Here is an 11,088-nt window from a genome sequence, read left to right as displayed (position 1 = left end):
CCATCTGTTCTGTTGACCCGGGTTTTAACAAGAGTGTTGGGCGATAAGAGCTCGTGAGGACGTCACATTCATCCGAGTGTTTCTGCCTGGACCCGACCCGAGCGTATCCGCTCGGCAACGGGCAAGGGCTGCTCTCGGCCGACGGTACATTAAGGAGAAGCCGCAGTTTGATGTCCAAGCGTGGGGGCTATTTCCATACAAAAGGGGGGTGGGGGGGGGGGGGTCATCGTCACAGTCCGAGTGCTCTTGGATGACTCTCGCCCGGGATGCGTATTTCAGGAGTCTGAGCTGGACACGTGCTCAGGAGAGGCGGCGACAGATTTATTTGGACTAGCCCACATTTGTTTTGCGAATGATGGCTGTTACCGTTTATTTTGTTACGTGACATTTGGAAAAAAGACAAAGCTCGGGCTATGTTCATGTCGCTACTATAAATGAATTTTAATGCGGTGGACGTGCGCTATGGGAAATATTTTAATCCGTTCGTCATAAAGGTGTTTAGTCTGATGGCGAGTTGGGGATTAAGGATGCATGGTCAGATGGGGGTAAAAATAGAACCTGACATGTAAAAAAAAGGTCAAACGTTCGTGCTTTGTTTTTTTTGGTCGATATCTGAAGCTCGGTGGCAATGTGTTGACTTGCGCAGACATGTTATCGTAAAACAAACTTTAAAGGACGCTGCTAAATCTCAAGGGAACATCATCTAAATGAACAAAATAAATTCAAGGAGTCTGTGAACGTGCACATTTGACAATTTTAAGACGCATTAAATTCTCCATCGGTTGGATCGTGACGCAGCTGTGAGTCACAGATGCTCCCCGCCAATCACGAGCAGCTTCGGGTTTGGCGTCTCGCATTGGCCGTTATTTTTAGCTGACAGGACACGAATGTGAGCTACACGTTAAAGCGAAACCGGCCGTTCGGGCCTTTGGACTCGCGCCACTCGAGGACCGGAAACTGGATCTCTTGCAGTAACACAAGTTGTCCGATTGTGGGAGAGACTTCCAGATGTTGGTTTTTTTTCCCCCTTTGTTCTTGGACCTCAGCCACCTTTCTTTTTGTCCCGGCGACCACATGAAGACGCGAGGACTCGGCTGTTTCCCGTCGCGATTGCGACTTTGAAGCCTCTTGTTACCAACAACAACGGCACATTTGCAAACCATAAATTATTCAAACGCCAAGCAGAGATTTTTTTGTTGTTGCTTTTTTATGATAAATATGACTTTCATTTGAGCTAGCACATCTGCCTTTGAGTTCTGAGCTTCTGGGTTCAAAGCCTTCTTGATGCATTTGCATGTTCTCAAATGATTGATGGTAAAACACCAAACTGGAGCCACCTTCACGTGAAAACATGAAATTCGATTTGTACAACATAAAATGGCGACATTAAAGCTACAAAAGTGACGAGACTCTCGCCAGAATAAATTCACAATTGTGTGCGTTGGCGTGACAACAGCCGGCCGGGGAGGGCAAGATGATCTCGTTTAAAGTAGCATCACGACCCCGAGTTGTCAACGCGGGCAGTGTAAACGCATTCCGTCAAAGATCAACTAAATGAAGCGGACGGACGGAATGGTTCAGCCGAAAGCCAGAACCAAAGAATGACGTTTCCTTGAAGGCCCAGGTGAGACTCCCGCAGCTGGTCAATGACGTCGTGTTGGCTCTCGCTCGGCTTGTTTGCTTCATTAGAAAAAGAAAAAAAAATGTCCACGCAAATGACTAAGCAGTCACTTTCAAAAAGCAAATTGTGGTGGTGGTGATGATGAAGTGTTAAATGTTCTCCCCACGGGGACATCGCAGACAGCTGCTTCTCACCCCGACAAGTGGAAAGTAACCTAAGGAGGATTTTTTCTTTCTTTCAATTTTTAGTTTCTTCATGCTCAGATGCGAGACGACCGCCCGGAGCTTTTACGCCGACTGGGCACTTTTTAAACTCAGATCTGCGCTTCAGTCAAAATAACTGGAGGCGGATTGCTGACAGAGCCTGGACGCATGCTTCAAAATTGCACTATTAAAAAATAAAGGAAAAAAAAGGCATACATCAGGGACCAAAGCTATGCACACTTTGTACATTGACTTGCGGAAGGATGAAGGAAGGAAAGGAAAGCAAAATGTATGTAAGGAAGGTGGAAAGGAAAGAAGGATGAAGTCTGGAACGTAAGATGCAAAAAAACAGCAAAGCAGGATGAAGTCTGAACGTTACGATGCAAAAAAAAAAAAAAAACGCAAAGGAAGGAAGGATGTGTCGTGAACTCTTGCATACTTTGGCCCGCATCTTGCCCGACTGCGAGCAAATCTCACGAGACTTAAAGTGAGCGGCTCTAAATCCCAACAAGTGGGACATCCCGGAAACTACTCGTAGGACTTTGAAAGTTTTGCTGTCGTCGAATTGGCTCCAGATGCGATGTGCATTAAATCCAACCCTGGGCGATCACTACAGGAAGGATAGGAAAAACAGAAAGTAAAAGTAAACATGGAGGGAATTCTGGACAAGGCATCCACTTGGATCGACACTCATTTGTATGTCGCGAGTATTAAAAAGCAGATGGACGCAGACCCCTAAGCAAGTTTTACGCGGCGACGTGAAATTCAGTAGGCATGTCTGCCGTGAGCGGGCTCATTAAAAAAAAAAAAAAAAAAAGTCGAATTTCCCGTTACCTAATCCCAACAAGTGGCTCACATCTTGACTTTTTAGTGTCTCTCCAAATAAGGAAGTAGTTGGCGAGGGCTGGCACGCACCAGGAAATGTGGTCGGACAAGTGCAAGATGTTCACAGTCGTGCAAAACAGCAACAAAAATTGATGCCAAACATAAACCAAAAAACAAAACAATATTTTTGGAAAGTTCTTGAAATAAATCTGTTCATAATATTCAGAGTTGAACATTTTTCCTCCAATCAATAAAATGTTTCCCAGTAGCTTTGGTGTAATTGCGGGTAAAGCGGAGCATGTGGTGTTTTCATTTCAGTTTTGACAGAGCTAAACAATTCTAATCATAAGCAAGTGCTGTGGCGTCAGAGGAGCTCCGTCGAGCATGAGAAAAAAAAAGGTCTTCCCATGCTAGCTGCATTTGCTTGAAATGAGCCAAAATCATCACGGTGAGTTGGGATCGGATTCAAATTGAGCTATGATGCCATTTTTGCACAAATAGCAGATTGTCAGATTCCCCATATGTTGTTCATCTGGTGTGAAAATAGCACCAAGTCAGCATTGTGTTGAGAAGACCGCCTGGGGAGGAGAGGGGACGAAGAGGTCCAGACTTCTAATTCGAGCTTCCCCCGCTGGTGTGGACTGGTCATATAAAACGCAATACTCCAAAAGTCGATCAACTATCGAGCCTCCTGGGGATAATTAAAATCTCTGGACCGAAAACAAAATCCTGCTCGTCTCGGCCAAACAGATCTTTCTCTGAGGAGAGGAACCGAGCCAGGTTTATAAGAACCAAGGTCTTGCTCGAAACTGGAACACACAAAAAGTACAGCACATCCGTGGCGCTTAGTGATATTTGCAGAGTCAAGGGACTTTGGTGTTGTACCGGAGCCTTTTGGACCTTGGCAGCCATTGCAGCTAAGCTCTGGGTCAGAATAGACGTCGAAGCATGAAAGCCCGCTTAATGGCGCTTCGCTCAAAGATTGCGACGAGCGAGCCCCTATGGAAAATTCTTGCGTACAGACCGGAACACTTTGTGAAAACAAATGTCTTCTCAAAACCAGAGACAGCCAGGTAGACATTCCGTTGATAGATTTATTTACGGCCAAGCTCACCATCCTCGAGGACCCCAGGTACCCTCGTTTGAGAACCGATGGAAGAGAAAATTGATTGATTGGAGTTCTTCAAGTTCCTCTTCAGACCCAGATTTGATTTCATCATTCGACGATTTAATCTCCATGATGAGAAGAAAGACTTTCAGAGTATCCAGCGCGTTTACAGAAGTGTAGGGTGTCACTTTAGCTATTCGTAAAAGCGTGGAGCTCCCTGAGCCCCTTGGAGGCGACATTGTTGGCTCTCTGGCAGGAAGCCCTCCCGATGAGCATGGAGCATGTGGGTCAACAACATGGCGGCTGTACATTGCTCGAGTCAACACACCCAGCGCACGTGTCAGCAGACCAGAGAGGGAAGAAGAAAAAACAAAAATGGGAGGGGAAATGCCACTTAACCCAAACCTGGAGTGGAACCAACACCCACAAAAGTGGACCCGCAGAGCAGTCTAGTAGGATACAGAACACAAGAGAACAGTAGTTCTATTCAAAGCTAACCATTTTTTCCTTGGCAAACATGTCAATGGGGTTTTAAAGTGAGGTCATTTTTTTTTCTCTCACAGAAATGCCAGAAGAAATTCAAACGAAGGCAGAAAGAAAAGTATTTTTACACCCGCCCCCCCAAAAATGAGCTGAGCCTGACGGGCATAATATGAACTGGACTATGAAAGTACAAGACAACAAAAATAATGTTTGGTGATATTAAGTTGTCATGGCTTAACCGCATAGCGCTTGACGGGCGGGCCCACGGACTGCCGCATGTTTGACTGCACCGAGGCCTAATGGCAAAAGACACCCTGGCGAGGGCTGGAAACACGAGTCATGCTTCGCTATGTACCTTGGTTTTGAGGTCAGCGTTTAGCTCAGTAAGGGAACAAAGCGCTAAACATATTTTTCTAAACAGCAGAGGGTGCACTAGGTCACTTGGAAAAGTTAGACTGAAGGTAAGGTCCACAATTTGTTTTTAAATCAGATACTGATACCATCATCTCATTGTTTGATCCTCTCACTCTTGGCAATGTGTGCCAAACTGTTTCATCGTATCATAATTAGTCATAGGAATAAATCAGATAAAAACTGCTGACATCAGCAGCTCTCATTTGGGATGATTCACTTAACATCCCGCAGTTCTTCCAGCTCGATCCGAGCCTGGAAGAAAAGGCAAAGATGGAAAGTTGGTGTGTGTGTGTGTGTGTGCGTGTGTTAACACCAGGGCGAGTCAGTCAACAGGTCCAGTCAGCTGGGTTGTTATAGCCTGGCACATCGCACAACATCCTGTTTGGCCCACGGTGCGAGGAGTTGCGGGCTTGGGGCTTGCGGCCGCTCAGTTCCAGTGACTCTGCACAGGAAGTGCTTTTCGTTGGCGGGTTGCTAACACGCCTTTGCGCCGCCGCCAGCTTTACTGCTTTGGCTGAGCAGAAACACAACGGCTAGACGTTTTGTGCAAAGGAGACGGCGGGACAAATGCGACTCAGTTCGGCCGTCGGGTCGCAAAAGCCAAAGCAAATGGAAGGAAGGGCAGCACTGAAAGTCTTTTATTACGCGGTCAAAAAGGAGTTTGTAGGTACGTTCTAAACAGGAAAGGGTTGAATCTGGGAATTTTGTTGACAGAACAGAAGGATTTGCGTTGGGACTGAGAAAACGGTCAAACTGTCAAACTTCATTTCGCGACTTAGCGAAGTGTGGTCCGCGTCGGAAAGAATCGCCAACTCTCTACAGAAAAGCTGTATTTAAACATTTGCATTTTAAAGAACAGTTGGATTTCAATTTTGTATGATCTATTCATAAAGCCATGAGTCAGCAGGTGGTAGAATGTCCCAAACTTGAGCACAGCTCCCAAATCAGTGAGGCCGGCCAACATCTTTGCGCATCAACTGTTTTGGAAGGATGCCACGCACATGTGAGCTAAAGGATACAAATGCAAGCTGATGTACGTTTGTGACTCATTGCGGGAGGCCAAAGAAACACTTTTGAGCTACCCTGCCTGCTGCTTTATTTATACGCCAGTGTGGCTTTGATTGTTGTTTGTTTTCTGATTTTGCTGTCCCTCGGTATGGTCATGCGTGTCTGCCCCCATACGAAAGAAACTCCGTGGGAGCCATCTGCTTCCATTTAGCTGAACAAAAAAGGTTCACTTGAATCCCTTCGTTCGAGGGGGTCGTAATGATTAAAAAGGAGGAGTAGCAATGGGAACAAACAAGCCAAGGTTAATTAGCGCACACAAATGAACATTGTGTCAGTGAGCGATTATGCTAGCCGGCTGGTACGTTAGCGCAAAGAAATGAAAAGCCTAAATGTGACGTGTTTACTGTGTGTCTGTTCACGTCTACTTAGACCAAGAGTGTCAACTCGCAGAAATCCACAGCTGCTTGAACTTAAAAAGTCGAAGCGTCTCTTTAATTTAGCTGGCAGAGGCCATCTGGGCACACCAGACGTACTTCAGTGTGGGCGTGTATTTTAAGACCAATGAGAAACAACATGTCATACAACCTACTCACCACTAGGGAGTGAAAACAAAGAAGCAAGCAAATTTATATTTCCTGGTTGTCTTCTCGGGTTCTCATGGAAGTAGCAAAGTGCAAGTATGTTACCGGACTTGGATTTTTACTTTGTATCCAAGTACTGAGTTTCATCGAGTGCCACCTCGGGCTCACTGTAAGTGAAACCGCCGATAGCTCCACGGCAAAGGTTGAGCGCATTTGCACAGACTAATTTTACCCTTGGTAGACCACAGAACTACGCCTGATTTAACCTAAGTTGGTATAGCAAGCGAACAAAAGGTCCAAGAGAAAAACTGGAGATAGGTGCTTTTTTTTTTTATTTTGAATTTATTTTTGACTGGTCTAACGGATTGTGGCAGCCTCAGCTGTCGTGAAGGCTGTCTTCAATTGCGTCGGTCTGGCGCAGCTGTCCAAGTGTTTTTCCGCACGCATCACCAACTCCCGCGAGCGGATCACGTACGCGAGCTAATGCGCCGTCTTTTATGTCCACCTATGAGCTGAGACTATTTGTATACAACCCAATTATAGAACCTTACTTTCCTATGCCAACTTTAAAATGTCAATTTGCCCGCACAGTTAATGAAGGCTTTCCCGTAAGCCGCGTTGAGTAACAAACCCGAGAGACTGCGACGGGGATCCGGTTGCACGACCCGTTTGTGAAGATGCCGCAAAAGGTGCGGCACGACCTAGGCGACCTCTACTTAGTACGGGTCATTAGTACGGTGCCCGTGAGTGGCACTGGTGGGTTGTCTACCAGCAGCACCTGCTGCCCGGCGGCCTCCATACATCTGACGGCGTTAAGAAGAAAATGACAGCTAGGCAAGCTCGACCTCTTGCTCCAATGGGCTGAGGGTCACACATTTGTCTTGCCATTCCTATTTTCAAATTCCCAAGGTCCTCATTTAATAGAACCTCCACTCTGGAGATCGTTGGGAAACAGTTCCATCACTTGATGATGCACTCTGACTGACCACTAATGTTAGACTGGATCAGAAGACCACCCCATGAGAGCGACACTCCATTTGCGGGAGGTTTAGGTCTTAAAAGTCAGTTCAAAGAAGATGGTCAGAGAAGAAAACCGGGACACCCGTTTGTCATCTTAGGTGTCAAAAGTCCAAATGATACTGGACATGCCAAAAGCACGTCTGGGACAGAGGCTATTTGGTATGGAGGAATTGCACGCTCGTGAAGCTGTGCTCTACTTTTATCTCCTCGTTTGCCCACTAATCAAATCGGGATTTTGCTCATAATCGCGGCTCTGGTGGCAGCCGTCTTTGGTTTCCACATTTTTCTAGCTGACGTGCGAGTTGGACGAGCGCCGGTGCCATCCGAGTGCTTGGCCGTAATACGGAGAAGGTGATAATTGACTCTATAGCCACGGTGTGTATGAGGGTTGGTGATCACGGAGGACTTCTGGAGCCACGGGGCAGCTGTCTGCCATGCGTGCTCGTCTCCACAACCCCCTACCGGGCCCGCTGTGTTGACAAAGAGGCCAAGCCAGACATCCATCTTGCTTTTTGACAGGTGTCAGATGATCCGGCAGTTGTGGCCGCACTATGGAGTTGGAGGTGGTCTTTTCTTACTTTCCAAACTCAGTCCTTGATAGGGGTAAGAGCTGGACCGCCAAAGCCTACAATCAACTTCAAAGTACCACAGACGTCAACGTGATCTTGGATCGGCGGTGAAGAATGACTTCAAGTTCAATCGGTAGACGTTAAAATCGGCATATGCGTGTACCCTACTGAGCAAAACGCTTTTACATTCTCAAGAAAAATGTTTTTTTTTTTTTTTTTCTGTTGCCATTAAAAGAAAGCTTAACGTTATTTTTCCCCACGTAAGGTACCTTTTAGAAACAATCGAGTCTTTTCTTCGGAATAAAGGATGATTCATGGTACAGCCAGTAAGAGATGCTTGGATATTTACAAGCGGTAACAACAACCAGATGCTCCAAAACAGAGGTGGTTTGACATAAAAGGGAAGGATTTACTTACTACACTGCCGGCTTGTTTCGGCTCTCTGCAGACCCCGTACAAGTCTTGATTCGACAACATTCTGTTGGTAAGGCGAGAGTACTCTTAGCAGGGATGGTCAAAGTCACACTATGAACTTAAGAATTCTGATTTCAATTTTAGTATATTCTACCCATTTAGATCAAGCTCGTAATAGTTCATTTGATTAATTTACAGACATGATACCGATGGGGAACAAAAAAACAGACGATGTTGTACGTTGCCAGCGTTGCGTCGATTCTATGCCATTTGGAGAATCACATTTACTGAGTGACAAAAGAAATGCTAAATGAGTTAATAATACCTGAACGTTTTACTGCTGGTTGTTCTTCGGCCGAGACAAGACGAGAATGATTCTTGTTGCCGTAAAGAACAAAGACAGTATGTGAAAATCCGAGCAATGTACAGAACCTCGGCCCACCGCCGAAGACAACGCCCCCCAAGGGAGTTGAGTTACGAGATGTGCTACCGCAAGACCATTCGCGAGGAGATGGACACTTCCAACAGGTGGAGAGGATACAAAGTCGGTCGGCGCTGTGCGGGGTTGCGAACTCATTTATCCAAACACACGCGAGAGACGGAGATAGTGTCAAGGGGACTTGCTGAAAATAGCCCATCGAGGCCTCGCGACTCTCCAGGTTAGCGGTCCATGGTTAAAACTTTCATTTTTATTATGGGGTCAAGGCTGCACACTCGTGTTCACACGTGACATGTACAACTTAAAGGGGTCAACCAGTTTAACGACAAATCCGATTTAAGTCAACAATTTCAAGTCTCGAGACTAGCTTGTCTCAAATGCATGAAGCCATCTGCTGTGACAACTGTCCTGCCCATCACAGATGTGTAAGTGTGATGATTGCAAAGCTGACCGTGTTGAATGATGGAGAGAACTTGATGAATAAGAAAGGGAAGGATGGCAGGATGCGGCGGCGCAAGCTCTCAGCAGCAGCATTTCCAATGCAAATACACACGCTGGCTGGCTGGCTGGCTGGCTGGTTTTTGTTCGCCTACAGTCCAAACAGAATGATTGTAACAATTTGAGGGCTTTGATAGGCAACACGCTGAATTGCGGCGTATCCGACTTTCCTGCAGCGTAAACACAAACCGTAATGACTAATTAAAGCTTCGAGCACGGTGGTCCCGTTGGGTCTGTACATTCTGTCTGGCTTTGTTGTGATTTCTGGTAATGAATGCGGCGTTAATCCATCCATTTTCTGTACCACTTGTGTTCATTCGGGTCAATGAATGAAGGTAAACAAATGGAAATACCTGAGCCATTGCAGGCTTTGTGGAGTTGAATGAAGTGTCCTGATACTTTACTTCAAGAAGGAGGGGGCGGGGGGGGTTAAACAACATGAACATTTTTCTTTTTTTAAGTTTGTTCTTCACCCGTAAGCAGAGCAGCTAACAGAGCTAGCATGAATGCTTGAGCAAAAATGTTAACATTCGCATCGATTGACAAATCCGTTACTGAAATTGGAGTAATAACTCCAATTAAATTTGTAGTCACGTAAAATTTAACAACTAAAGTGAACTCATTGCTTGGTTGTCGGGAGCGTTCTAAGGGACACCCTTGATTGTCAGCCCCAATTAGGGTTGAAAGATTTTCATCGCTGCAGTTGGTCCTATGTTGGCCGCCGCGCCGCGTAGGGCAGACATAACATCAACAAGACGAAGAACATTACACAGGAAGGGCACATGAACTCTAAGCCCTGCTTTGAATGGCTAACGTGGAGGTAAAAGAGGGAAAACGATGATAAGACGAGAAGCCGGCTTTGAGCGGAATATTTATACCGCCGACTGACTCTATGAAACAATAACAATGCGAGCCTTCTCAGCCTCCATTTAGCCGTCAACTGATAAGCCAGCGCACTTCATAAAACATGCTCCGATGAAAAGAATGCCTGTCGGTAAAACAAATCCAACGTCAGCGTCAATATGGCGACTGTTTAACGATGAACGCGGCTGTGTTTCGCAGGCAATTTAGAAGATCTCTTAATAGAGGCCTTGAATGACCCAGGAAAATTACAACCGCTCTGCTTGTCGTCTGGAAAGTCACGTTTGAGCTAGCTGACTTTTGGAGCAAGAATCATGAATGGATGCAGTGACTAATATTGCACAACTGCACTCAATTAGCGACCCTGCTTTCATCTGTGGTCCAAGAGCTGTGACTTTTGCTTCTAGCGCACAGCAAAAACACTTTTGGCTTGCCACCCAGAGAGTTGGTTTTTTTTTGACAGGAGTTTCTATGTCATCCTTGGGGCGTTCTTGCGGGTGTTTGTGCTACAGACAAGAGCAGGTTAAGTAACGCTCTTACATACCGCAAGTGTTGATGGAATGAGCCATTGTATAATTATTGAACTCATTTAAATCGATTATTTTTTTCTAGAAGGGTCATGTTTCATCAATGTTAATGTTTGTCCAATTTTCTTTCAGTTTGTTTCATGTAGCATCTAGTGTTTGTTTATTTCTTTTTATCCAAAGTATTTGGATGTTTTGGGGATAAATATTTAAGAAATTTCACATTTTTAATTGAAAAGTGATGATATTCAAAATAAATCAAAATGTATAACGATTACAAAAGTTTCGTTCAGACAGATTTAATATTTAATGTATCTTTCTTGAATTTGTTTGATTCTTTTTTAACTTCTTAAGTTGTATTCATGTTATTTATTTTTAATTATACTGTATGCATGTTTAATATATCCGTACAATATATATTTTGAATCACTGTCTTTTGGGATAATCACACACACAGACACACACACACACACACACACACACACAGGCACACACACACACAGGAACACACTAAAAGGGA

The sequence above is a fragment of the Syngnathus acus genome, chromosome 16, assembly GCF_901709675.1.
Source record: "Syngnathus acus chromosome 16, fSynAcu1.2, whole genome shotgun sequence".
NCBI classification, from domain to species: domain Eukaryota; kingdom Metazoa; phylum Chordata; class Actinopteri; order Syngnathiformes; family Syngnathidae; genus Syngnathus; species Syngnathus acus.
The sequence above is the reverse complement of the archived record's forward strand: the minus strand, read 5'-3'. Positions refer to the sequence as shown.